Source organism: Lucilia cuprina, chromosome 3 (genome assembly GCF_022045245.1).
Source record: "Lucilia cuprina isolate Lc7/37 chromosome 3, ASM2204524v1, whole genome shotgun sequence".
Classification (NCBI taxonomy): domain Eukaryota; kingdom Metazoa; phylum Arthropoda; class Insecta; order Diptera; family Calliphoridae; genus Lucilia; species Lucilia cuprina.
In genome coordinates this window covers 254,865-269,114 of record NC_060951.1, presented here as the reverse complement: position 1 = coordinate 269,114, position 14,250 = coordinate 254,865, and the positions used below count along the sequence as shown (strand labels likewise).

General features: G+C 25.8%; 1 protein-coding gene and 1 long non-coding RNA gene across 3 annotated transcripts in view; one reads left to right on the top strand and one right to left on the bottom strand.

Moving 5' to 3' along the window:
• The window catches only part of LOC124418675, a 78,931-nt gene that overhangs the window by 40,135 nt on the left and 24,546 nt on the right, over positions 1–14,250 (top strand). The window lies entirely within an intron of this gene.
• The window catches only part of LOC111682828 (activating transcription factor 3), a 50,756-nt gene that overhangs the window by 31,637 nt on the left and 4,869 nt on the right, over positions 1–14,250 (bottom strand). The gene's annotated exons all lie outside the window — the stretch shown is intronic.

Here is a 14,250-nt window from a genome sequence, read left to right as displayed (position 1 = left end):
AGCTAGAAAAAATCCTTAGAATTATTAATAATATTTTATTTGTGTATTATTATATAAAATTATTTAGGTATTTCTTCTAAGTCAATTAATCACTTTCATAAAAAGTTTATGATGAGTTTCCTTTTCAAAATTAATTAAGCAATAAGAAAAATAAACATTAAAAAATTAAAAAAAAAAATAAAAATTTTCGAAAGACTTAATTTTAATTAGTTAAAATTAGACAAACATTTTATCAACAATGAAAAACAACAACAAAAAAATAAAACTCAACATTAAATGTTTGAAAGTTTAACGAAACGTAACGAACAATTTGCTCCAATTCACACACAATATGCAAATTTATCAGCAACTACAACGACAACAATAACAAATTACCAAAGACAATACAACAAATTTTTTAAAACAAAAACACCACAACAACAACAAAACTACAAGCTTAATTAAATTTAAATTTACTGAAAGAAAAAAAACTACAAACAACAGCAATTTTAGTTTTTTTTTTTGCATTTTTATAAAACAAAAAGAGGAAAGAAAGCAAAAAGGTAGAAGAAAAAACCGGCAGAGGGAGTAAATTTTTAAGCTTATAAATTATAGCAAGTGACAGCAACAATAAAACCAAATCCACAACTAATCTAAACAAATAAAAAAATCAACAAATTTAATGAATTTTAAATAAAATGCTGGAAATAAATTAAATATATATGTAAAAATGTTAAAACTAAAACAGCAACATACAGATAAAGTTCATAGCATAACACACGTATTAATTAGCATACTTATTAAAAGAACAACAAAAAAAATAAAATAAAATCAAATTCAATTTATTAAAAAATTAAAGTCTACTCTTAGTAGCAAACAGGCCTTTATGTATGGACTACGTACCATCATCAACATCAAGTTATCAAGCTGACAAACAAGGTCATCATTAACATTAATAATACAAAAAAAAAAAATACACACACACATAAAAAACCAAAAACAAACAAACAACAACTATCAATACATATGGTTTAATAAAAATAAATAAAACAAATAAATAAATATTCGTATTTAAGCAAAAGAAATTCAAATAAATTGTAATTAAATATAAATAAACATTAAAGTTTAGGATGAGTATTAAAAGAAAAAAAAAAAAAAAAAAAAAAGAAAACAACTACAACAAACATAATTAAATGTATAACAAAAACAACATGTAATAAAAAGACTTAAACAGAGAAAACAGCAAAAAAAAAACAAGAGAACTTAAACTTAGAAAAAATACAAAAAGGAAAAAGAAACTGTAATAAAAAAAATACACAAACTCAATTAATTAGAAACGCCCGCTAATGATTAAACGTGGGTGGTTGGTTGTAATACTTATACAAACACAAATATACATATAAATACAAACATTTTCACAAACGTATTTATGCATAGAGAAAGAGAGAGTAGTTTAGTAATTTAACTCTTAGCTAAAGTAACATATATTAGAAGTTAACACTTAACCATTAACAACACAATAACAACAACAAAAAAAAACAATACAACATATTAAACTTTTTATGTTGTTTCTTATAACCCACAACAGCAACAAACTTAAAAGTTTGTTGTAACAAAAACCCACCGGATTTCCGTAAAAAAACCAACACATACTCACATAACTATTTACTTAGGTTTTTGTTTTTAGTTGCTGTTTGTTTGTGTGTACATTTAGTAAAACACTCTATAGAAACTGACTTTGGGTTATTGCATATCATTTTCTTCTTCAGCTATATTAGTCCAAATACAATATGACATGTATACATTGAACTAAATTTAGCAATTTACTCTGTTACTATAAAACATTATACTCTCAAAGAAAAATTGTTTTTAAAAATGTAGGAGATATGATCTAGGTCTTCATACCTAGATCTCTAGTAGGGATCTACAGATCACCTTAATCGTATTGAAATAGACGATACACTAATGGTGGGCAACTTGGGTCTTAATTTCTTTTGAGCATTTCTCCCATCGGATAAAGAAGATGTTCTGCTGGACTCTGCACCAAATATGCAAGCCTCATTTGCTATTGACGCAGACTCTAAAGCTATAAAACCCACACCTCTTACAGCAAAATGCAAATTCAGTTGAACTGCACACAGACGCCTTGCAACATAGATTTGACATGGTATGAACATTGAAGGGCAATAAAACTGTTTCAGAAGCCAATAAAAGTGGTTCGTATTAGAATATGTGACTTAAAAATCTCGATCTTATGGATAAAGATCTGAATAGCCTAATCCTTCGAAAAGGATTGCAAGCCTATTATTTACTGATATATAAGTTGAAGTTGAGCTGAAGTTAATCCCTACTGCAGTGTTGAACAAAATTGTGGAGCTTCGAAAAGGATTGCAAGCCTATTATTTACTGATATATAAGTTGAAGTTGAGCTGAAGTTAATCCCTACTGCAGTGCTGAACAAAATTGTGGAGCTCAAGTAAGGTTCAATAAAGCTGCAGTTTGCATGCTGCTCCCTCAAGCAAGGCTTGTTGATATACAACTACAAAAGACTTCACTAAATGGATTAGGGACCATTTACAACCATTAAAGCCATGGAATGGCACTTATTATCAAGTCCATGGAGGAATAAAGCTGAAGTTTGCCGGCAGCTTCTTTATAACCAGGCTGATTAACATACAACTGCAAAGGCGGGGACTCCGCTAAATTGGTTAGGAATCATGTCCCATAATTAAATCTATGGACTGGTGCTGAACGCTAAATCTTGTCCTAAGAGGAAATTGGCAGGGTGAAAATTTCATTTGGTTATTTCGGAAAAATCCCGAAAACGTTACGCATGCTGCCCTTAGATGTGGAACAAAATACAAAACTGTCGATCGAATACTGGAAGGTATAAGGGGGTTTTCAGGAATATTAATCATATCTCCAAAACGTTTCTTTGAGTTTACTATAATTTATTTTTGAGTGTATTTTTATTATGTCTACTTTACTTACACATATATAGAATGCTAACAAGGAAGCGGTGTTTTATATTTCTTGTTCTTTTAACGCAGTTTTTTTTTTCTATACATTGTTCGCTAACTCAAACTCATACTCATTTAGACCTTAATTTCTTGTATTGCTTTTTTTACCACAACTTTAACAACCCAACCAAACAACAAACACTAATTTTTTAAAGTCGTCTTTATAAGGCAGTAGTAGCAACTGCAAATGACCCATAAACAACAATTTAAACAATTGGGTAGGGTCATCACTTCTTCTTTTTCTTTACTCTTTAGTTCTTCAATTCTTTTTAAATTTCCAACAGCAATGATTAGAAAAGAAATGGGGTTTCAACCTAAAGTAACTAATGTTTATTTCTTAGGAATTCTATATAAAAATTTAACTCTTTTTTTATTTACTTTTTTAATGGTTTGTTGGACTTTTAATAGAGTACTTATTACAACTACTGTAAGTTATTGGGTTTCTTAAAACCCACATTAAAAATTATTTTTATTGTTATGTTTTTTTTTGGAAAATATCTCTATTGCATTTAAGGTTTTATGAATGAATTTAAATTTAATTCTTTTTTATGAATGAATAAACAAAGTTGTAAATATAGTAAAGAGTTCACCTACACTTTAAAGAAATAAATATGTTAAAAAAAATTTACAATATGTAAAACAATCGCCCACTCTAAGAGTGTGACTGTCTCGGTGTCTGAATGACTGTCTTGTTGGTGGCTGGCTGGCTTACCTCGAATTTTTAGTCACACTCACGCATGGTCATATTGTTTATAGTTGTTTTAACAATTTGCTGTTTTTTTTAACTTATAAAAATAAAACTGCAATTTTTGTTTTATAAAAAAATTAATTTCCACAAATGTCAACACTAACACCAACACCACCTGTTTGGTTTAGTTGTGTGGTTGTGGTTTTTAACTCGCCCACTTATTTGTTTAACTAACATTAATGAGTTCTTCTTCAATTTTTTTTAATAATAATTATTATTCATTTCTATTGTAGTTTATTATTTATTGTTAATAATTAAATTATTGATTTTTACTATTTTCCAGCAGTTCAAAGACCTTTAAATAATTTGCATTATATCTATTTTTTTGTTATATACGGAAATTAGTTTTTTCAGTTCTTTTTTATTAATTATTTTGTTTATTATTTTTGGCTTAAATTTCAGTTTTAGTTTGTTTATGTTTAAATGTTAAAGAGAGAGAATCCAAACTACGTTTCTTTGCATAAATTAATTAAACATGGTAAATGTTAATAAAACTTGTTAATAGATTTAAGACAAACTGCAAATATCACAAAAAGGTGTGTAAACATAATTAGTCAAGACATTAATTCATTATTTACCTAAAAGATAATTAACATTTTTTCCAAAATTAAAAAGAAAAATCGTTAGATAAAAATAAAGCTAATTTAGAGATTTTTTAGTTGTTATGACTTAGCGTTGCCTTTACAAATCCTTAAAAGGTTTTAATATTATCTTTAAGTAATTAACTATTCTAAACACTTGCTTTAAGTTTTATCTTAAATTTTTGCCATAAATTTTAAATAATAGTGTAAACTTTAAGTAAACGTGTGTAATTGGTTTAGAAAACAATAAACGCCCACTTAGATTCTTACCGGGAGGTCTGATTCCGTAACCAGTTTTAAATGATTAAACCCGAACTAGTAAACAAAATAGCATTTACTTTAAAGATCACCGAAATCCTGATAATAAACTTTGTAAACTTGTTAAAATGCAATAACTATTTTTATTAATATTGTTAACACAAGTTACAAAAACAAACTGCCAGCCCCCTAGTCCATAATAATAATGTTCAAATTATGCATTGAAGTCTCTATTAATTGAACAATTTAGATCAAAAGATTACCTATTAAAGCTACAAAGTAGAAAATTTTAAATTCAAATGATTTTTAGTTTAATTTTAGTCTTTTTTTCACTTTTAAAAATGTAGTCAAGTTCATTTTTGCTAAAAATGAAACAAACAAAAAAAGTAATTTATTTAAAAATCTTTCACAATCTGTGAAAAACGTCGAAGTATATAAATTTTAATTTTATACACTTGAGTTTTTTTCTGTACCTATTTATCTAAATTAGCAATCTTTGAGAATATTCGCATGGCTTGTCTTGACTTATTGGGGGGAGCAGGGGGGAAATACTCGCATAACAAAAATACAACTAAAATAGAAATAAAAATCCTAAATAGAATTTACATTCAACTGTCAATTAGAAAAATATGAGTCTAAATAAATGGCTAGAAAATGTTTTATATATTTTGTACATACAATTGGAAATACAAAGTCTTTTAATATAAAACAAAAATATTATAAGAAAAATTAGAAAAGGAAAAAAGCTGCAAAGAGATTTATTTGATAGTTGTTTTCATTGAATTTTAAAAGTAGATTTCATAGACTTTGAAATAATTTCAAGATTGAGAAGTTTGAAGCACCCGATCAAAAGATATTCAAAATAGAAAGTTTTACTTAAATTTTTTGGAGGTAAAAAAGTGTACGAATTGCAGTTGTTTGGTAGTAAGAAAATGCTTTAAAATAACCTTTTGATTGATTAATTTAAGAAACTGCTTACAGGTAATTGACAACTAAATTTTGAAAAATAATTTTCTTACTCTGGCAACATTTACTTTCTTAATTCTGACAACCCTGGTATCACAAATCACCATCCCTGCTTTAGATCATTAATAGAAATAACAATTTAAAAACTATACAACGTTTAAAAAAAGTTTACAATAAAAAATTTAATTAAAAAACATAAACTTAGACTCCATATATAACTTAAAACTTAATATCAGCAGCCATAGACAACAGGGGCCGAAAGCAATGTAAACACATACATAAACCCATAACAAATAACTATGAAAATTGCAATATTAATAAAAAGAAAAGCTTTTAACTTTCAACAAAGCTTAGTTGTTTGTTTGACAAATTTGTGCTGCATTTTCTCCACTTAACGATCACTGATTTAATAAAAATATATCTATAACTTTTTTTAACTAACCTATGGCGTGAATAAAAACTATACAAAAGCAATTTAGAGTGAAGGAAAATGCTACAGCAGGAAAAAACCACACTATTGCAAACATTAATTGCGTGCTTGTGAAGTAATAAAAAGGCGTGGGTGGTGGTCGTTTGGTCGGTCGTACGAGTTAAGTTCAATTCAATTCATTTCATACACAATAAGGTGGCGTCTTGGCCAGTTGCCGCCGGCGTTTGTGTGTTTTTTTATTTAATATATTATTTAGATACATTAAGGCCTTTTTAATGAAAAAAACTTAGTTAAATGAAATGTTTACTTTTTGATATTGATTTTTTTGTTTTTTATTATTTTTGCTGATTTTCGTGATTCGCTATAATTTCAAAGTGTTGTATTGTATGGTAGTTTCTTGAGTATTTAATTTGTTGTGAATTTAGCCAGCGGTGCCATAACCGTTTAAATGCTTCATTTATCTGTCGATCTGTCTGTCTGTCTGTTACACTGTTAGTGGGCCAATTTAAGTGTTTAGTAGTATGCTTAAATGGAAATGTAATCTGTATGATTAATTAGTTTAACATTGATTTTCAAATGTACAGGTGTGAGAAATCATTAAATTTGTATTTTTTTCCAATTTTTTTAATAACTAAAATAATCGTGTTTAGTCTAAAAGTGTGAAAAATTCGTAATGTGAAAAGAATCAATATATTTTTACACTTTTTCTTTATAAACAATTTAGACTAAACATTTGTAAAAAAATACCCTACAAAAGGCAATATATAGTTATTTCCATAATAAAGCAGATTTTAAAAAAATTAGTTGGAAAATTATGCACTTAGGGTATTTTGTAGTCATTTCTTACTGAATATTGTTACAATTACTCTTAATTTACAGGTTAATGCTTTATAAACAACAATTGAAATGAATTTTGTACATGTTGTTTTTTTTTCTTTATTTATTTCGGAAAAAATACTCGTGCCGCCTGCAGGTTTTAATTTTGTTTACTATTAACAATTTTTTTAGGTTTTCGGTACGTTTATACTATAGACTCTGTTATTGTTGTTAAATGTTAAAATGTTTTTTTTGTCAATTATTTACAATTTTATGCCGAATTTTTATTTGTTACTTGAAATGTTTTTTTCCAACCCATTCATTGTAGCTCTTGTTATTTTTGTTTTCGTCTACTAAATGTGATTGTTTCTTAATGAACTTAACTTTGAACTTCAAAAATATATAGAAATACGTAAAAAAATAACACAGAAAAAACAAAAATGTAGTGAAAAATAAATTTGGGAGAAAAACAAAATAACAAAAAATACCTGGTTTATGAAGACCTTTGAGCAGATAAATTAAATATGTGTGTATTAGGTACCCTGCAGTTCAAGAAACATGATTTAAGCATTTATTTTCCATTAGAGACATAACTACCCAGCCAAAAAAAGAAATTCCAAAGAAGCAAAAATAAGTAGAATTTACTACATAGAAGTATTGAAAAGGATCCGAAGAATTGATGATTTTATCACAGGCTTGTTATAGGAGGAATGTCATTTTTATTTGATTCCAATTTCACTACTTCTGGAGTCATTCTCAAAAAGAAGTTTTTATGTTTTTTATTGGAAAATATAATTTACATGGGTACTTACAGCAAATCATAAACCAGTAGTAAGGCGACAGTTAAAAAGAAACCTTTAAAACTACTGGGTAGTTGTAAGTAAGAAATGCGTGTTTCATTACTACAGACATCCCAACCTTCAAACGGAAATAAGAAAAAAAAACTTCCCAAAATAATAAATTTTCTTAACTTTTCGTAAAGAAGAAACATTGTGTCTTCTTTAAACAAAAGCTTTTAAATCCCCTCATAATTATAATATTATAAAGTAATTTAACAAGATTTTATTTTGTTATAAACCCAACAATTTTTAAATTTAGTTTAATGATTTTACGAGGAAGTCGTAGTTTTAAAAAGCGAAAACATAAAACGTAAAAAAACTACGTAGTAATTTTATGGTTGTTGCTATTTTTAGTTAATAAAAATTTATGATTTTTCTAATAATTTTTTATCTTAGACAAAAAGTCTTATTAAGAGGCCTACAACACTTTTAATTATGGGTTTATGTAACAATATATAGAAGATAAAAGAAAAAATAAGTAAAAAACGCCCTTAACTTTTTAAAAATAACTACAGCGTGAGAATTTGAAATCAAAATCCTAAAAATTAATAATTTTTTTAGAAATTATGCTGAAAACCATTTCCAGGTGTCTTTAAAAAAACACATGCACAAATTTTATGAAATTTAAAATATAAAATCTAAAACGCAATTTAAGCTGAATATATTTTTTTAAATTGTGGGGATTTAAAGCTTTTAGTTATAAATATAAATTATATCTTTAGACAACTTCAACTTCCTAAGAGTTCAGTTTGTTAATTTTTAAAATCAGGCATGAGGGTAATAATTACACAGAGTAATTTATTCATTATCAATTTTAATTACTTGTAATGTGTAATTGAGGAATAAGCAATCACAATAACTTGTAGTGTGTAATTGACCAGTAACAAATTATATTACAATAATTTAAATAACACATAATTATAAGGAAGAATATTCACAATTACATGTAATTGAAATCGTTTCAATTACGAGTAATTGTAATTTGGAAAACTTTAATTACAATAAAAATCTATTGTAATTGGTAAAGCTTGAGTTGCAATTACTTCAAATGTATTTGTAATGAAAAATTAAATCATTACCTCCTAAGCCTGTTGGAAATCGTGTAACTTTTGTTTTGGGAAAATCTTTGTATAATTTTTCTCTATAATTTTGAGTGTAATTATAGTTGTAATTATTTTTATACTTTTGTTTTTTTTTAAGTACTTTTCATTTTTATTTTTAATTTAAAATTTCAAGTTCATTTTTATTATTATTATTATTTTGTATAATTTAAAAATAATTTGGTTTTTTTCTCTCTCGTTGTTCACATACATCAACATGATTATTATCATGAATGAAATGAAAAGTATGTGTGTATTTATATAAATTTATTCATATTATTACAATTTATTTATATTAAAAAACACTGGCTGTTTTGTGTTTGGATTTAGTTTGTAGTTCAGTTGTTACTAGATATAGTATTTATTCTAATTTTTTGTTTAGTTAAAGAGAGAGTGTCTATTTCCTATAATAATTCAAATAACATGTAATTATAAGGAAGAAAATTCACAATTACATGTAATTGAAACTGTTTCAATCACAAGTAATTGTAATTTGGAAAACTTTAATTACAATAAAAATCTATTGTAATTGGTAAAGCTTGAGTTGCAATTACTTCAAATGTATTTGTAATGAAAAATTAAATCATTACCTCCTAAGCCTGTTGGAAATCGTGTAACTTTTGTTTTGGGAAAATCTTTGTATAATTTTTCTCTATAATTTTGAGTGTAATTATAGTTGTAATTATTTTTATACTTTTGTTTTTTTTTAAGTACTTTTCATTTTTATTTTTAATTTAAAATTTCAAGTTCATTTTTATTATTATTATTATTTTGTATAATTTAAAAATAATTTGGTTTTTTTCTCTCTCGTTGTTCACATACATCAACATGATTATTATCATGAATGAAATGAAAGGAAAAGTATGTGTGTATTTATATAAATTTATTCATATTATTACAATTTATTTATATTAAAAAACACTGGCTGTTTTGTGTTTGGATTTAGTTTGTAGTTCAGTTGTTACTAGATATAGTATTTATTCTAATTTTTTGTTTAGTTAAAGAGAGAGTGTCTATTTCCTAAATTTTTTTGTTTTAAACCCTTAATTCATATAATGCCAAGCGTGACGAAACGTGATTAAATACAAAAAAAAGTAGAAAAATAAAATAAAATTAAGGTAGCGTGCGTATATTCTTTTGATACTAAAAAACATTATACTAAATCAAACATAAAACAACATTTTTTATTTTACAAATAAAACAAAAATATTAATTAAAATTTTTTTATTTAAAAAACAACATATTTGATATCTGCTTGCAGTTTTTTTTTTCTGCTTCAAATTTAATTAAAATAAATTATACAAAATCCCTTTTAAGTATTTAAATAAACATAAAAATATCAAACAAATATTTTTGTTTAAATTTAACGAAAAAACACGATCTACAGAAAATTTATGACATTTCTTTTGGTCAGACATAAAACACATATAAATTTATAAAACAGACTTTTTTTATCTAAATGTTAGAACGAAAATAAAAAATAAATAAATTTATAACAAAAAACAGCTTCAAGGTTAAGCGGAAAACAACAAAAAAAGTCTTAAAAAATAACATGAACAGAAAACAACACAGAAATATATAAATGTTAAGGAGTTTAAATAAAATTAACATAAATGATAAAAAAACTACAGCAACACTGACAGAAATAATCAAAACTAAAGCTTAAGCTTTTTCAGATATCAAAGCTTTTATTAAGGATTTTGAGTTAAAAATGTTTTAGCTTATAATTTTTTTCTTCTACTCTCCTAATTTATTTAATTTTTGTTTTTTTATTTCGCTGCCAAACAAAAAATCGTGCTAAATAATTAAAAACAAAAATATGTATTGTTCAAAAATTAAAAAAATATATACAAAAAAAAACATACTCATAGCAAAAGCTGGGAAGTTAATTTAACACCAACAACAACAAAAAAAAGACGTTAAAACCAGTTTTAGCCAAAAAATTATTGTATATTGTACATTTATAAAAAAAGTTCTAAAACTCATTTTAAAAATTTTAATGAGGGTTTTAAACAGCAACAACAAAAACATTGCAAGATAGAGGAACAAACAATTCGTAAAAATAATAAAAAGAACAAAAAGACAAGCTTAATAATAAAAAATATAAAATTAACAAAAAGGAAAGACAAAAAAAACATTTTAAAAGTTTAGTCATAAACATTTGACTGTTAGATTTTGGCAACAAAAAAAAAACAAAAATCGTAAAAAAAACATTTCAAAAGTCTTGTTTTGTATTAAATGACTTTTAAAAAAGTACATAATGCGTTATCTGTTAAAAGGGAAGGAAAGCCAAGTAGTGTCTGGAAAAATTCTATAAAAGTAAACAGTAAATGCCTGCCTATAATTTGAAGCATTTTCCTGCCTCAGGTAGGATTCGAACACGAGCCTGACATCAGCATAAAAAAAAAACAAAAATATGACAAGAAATTTCTTTCAGTGTGAAAATTTAAACAAAACTCAAGCTTTACTTGCAGTAAATGTCTGGCTTACTAGTGTTTTGAAAATTCTATTAAATTTCAAGCATTTTCAAAACATTTATCCATTATTAACGATTTAATGTGACTATCGATTAATCCCATTTCATGTCTAGGTCTTCACAGAACCTAGATTTCACCAAGCTTAAGATTATGCGAAACTTGACCTTATTTTTACATTAGTATGTCTTCAGCTTAAGCTTTAGACGGATGTAATGACATTTATTATTTAGATATATGTAATATTATTATTTTACATAATAAAAACCTGTTCAATATATAATTAATTAAAATTATCTAGTTTTACTCGCTAAAACATTCCATTCTATGAAATTACGACGAAAAGAAAAAAAACAAAGAAGTTTTATCAGATTATTAAGCAATAAATTACATAACTTTAATGGTTTTTAATTAAAAGTGACAAATTTTATTTGAAATATTTTATTTTTTAAATTAGTAAAATAATTATTGCTTTTAAATACAAATTTATCATTTAAAGATTTATTTGTTTAACTAATTTACATGCATTTTATTTTAGCAGCCATTATGTCTACTCCCTGGGTAAATATTCAACGATAAGAAGTTTAATTGAATTATATTTGTATATTTTGTTGTTGTTTTAAACAATGACACATAAGGGGAAATTTTTGAATAACATATAAATTATGATTGACACAAGTAAATATATATAAAATAAATTTTGTTACAGATTTTGTTACATTTGTATGAAATATTTTATAGTTTTACATAAAATTCTTTTTTTATTTTATAATAATAAATTTTTTATTAATATTTTTTGTTGTTTTTTTTTTTTTTGCTATTTCGCTGGTTATAATAGTTTTTATAGAAGTCTCTTTTATTAAGCAATGAAAGCCATACAATAACAAATAAAATCAACAAATAAATATATATAATGTATGAACAAATAAAAACACAACAACGAAAACAAAAAGAAGAAAAAAAAATTAAATAAATAAAAACTAAACAAAAAAATGGGGTTTATTGTTGATTGATCTACAGTGAGATGTCTAAAACAAAATGTTAACATACCATGCCCAAATACCCTAATACAACCAACCGAATACCAGACAAATCATAATACTAAAGCATACACTGAGGCCTGATTTAAATTGCAAATTAAAACAAAAATTCAAATTTATATTAAATTTTGTATTTTGACTTTAAAATAATTTAAAAAAGTAATCTTCAATGGTACTACTTGCCTTCTAAGACTTTTTATAGGGCCTCCTTATTTTCCATTACCTTTCTGCTGCTTGGAATCTAAACTTTAATAACACAACATACCTTCTAAGCATTTTAAAATTTACTTTTCTTTTCCCATTACCCATCCAATTCTGGGAATCTAAACTTTCATAACACAACATGCCTTTTTTAAGATTCCCCTTTTTCCCATTACCCATCTACATCTGGGAATCTAAACTTTCAGAACACAACTTCCCCTCAAAGTGCCTTTAATCTAATCTTGATTGGTACTACTGACGACAATTTGCCTTTTAAGACTTCATATAGTGCCGCATCTTTTCCCATTACCCATCTACTTATGGGAATCTAAACTTTTATATTACAGTTCAATAAAAATAAAACACGTTCAACAAGGCTCTGGTTTATTATTAGTCGATTCTCAAAACAAAAAAAAGAACCACCACACAAGATCCAAGTAATAAAATACTTTTGTTTTTTTTATGCGTTTGAAAGCCAAAACCATATCAGAGCAGAGTGACAGCAGCAGTCGGCAGTCAACAGTCAGCAAGCGGCACAGTAGCATTAATTAGTAATGCTTAACTGGTAAATGAACATTTGGGGAATATTCCGATAACTGCAAAATGTGTGTTATATATTTCTAAATTCTTATTAAATGTTTATAATTGTATTTGGATTAATCTTTAAAATCTTTCAAAATCCAATCGTTACAATTTTATTTCTTTATACGTAAATAAGACTGTTAAACGTAATTTAAGTTTTAAACAAAGAACTTTTGTTGTTTCAAAGTTTTAGACATCAAAAATGTATCTAATGAAAGACTACATTTGTTTGTTTGTATTTTTGTTATTAAAAGAAGATTCTTATTAAAGTTTTACAGACAAACCCCTGCATTTTGAATAATGTGTATTTGGGCTGGTTCTTTTTTGAAAGCGAAAAAAAAGAATCCCATAAATCTAAATCAATCATTTAAACAAGACCGATAATATTTATGTATGTATATGTGTAATAGACAGTTCAGCATAAATCTATTCTACATACGCCCTTTTTTGTCTTAGACATACATATAACAAATGTTAGTTTGTCTTCTTCTTTTTTCGGATTATTTTCTAACAACGTTTGTTAAGAAACGGAAACTTTAAATGTTTGTTCATAAAAACTTAATGTACCATTAAGTTTTTAGGCTTTTAAAACTTTGACTTAAACTTACAACACATGTGTGTCTGTGTGTGTATTTATATGTAAATAGTTATATGTATATGGCAAAAAAATCCCTTATCATTTAAATCAATTTCTCAATATCTATTAAATATTCCCCCCAATAGCTGCTTTCAACGTAAGAATAATATAAAATATCATCTGTGAAAATCATTGAACCACCACCCTCATTTTGTATTCATAGATGATTTTCAACAACGCATTTAGTTGAATCCAAAACAGCAACATCACAAAAAAAACATTTTTGCAATTCGTTATGCACACAGATAGACACACACACACACATCCACACACACTTAGACACATATGACTAAAATTAAAATGTTTGCAACTTAATTTTATTCTGTTGTCGTTATTGTTGTTGTATTGTATCTAAATCTCACCCTCAATTGTATCTGTGTTTAGTTTTTGTTGTTGTTATTGTTCTTTTTCTAAATATTTTTTTAATACGATTACAAACAAAAAATGTATGAGACGTTGTTATATAAATGTTTGTAACATGTGTTAAAACTAAAATCAATTGTCTGTGCTGATGTTTTGTTTAATATGTCTATTTTCACTACGGAAATTTCAAGTTGCGACACACCAAATAACAATTTT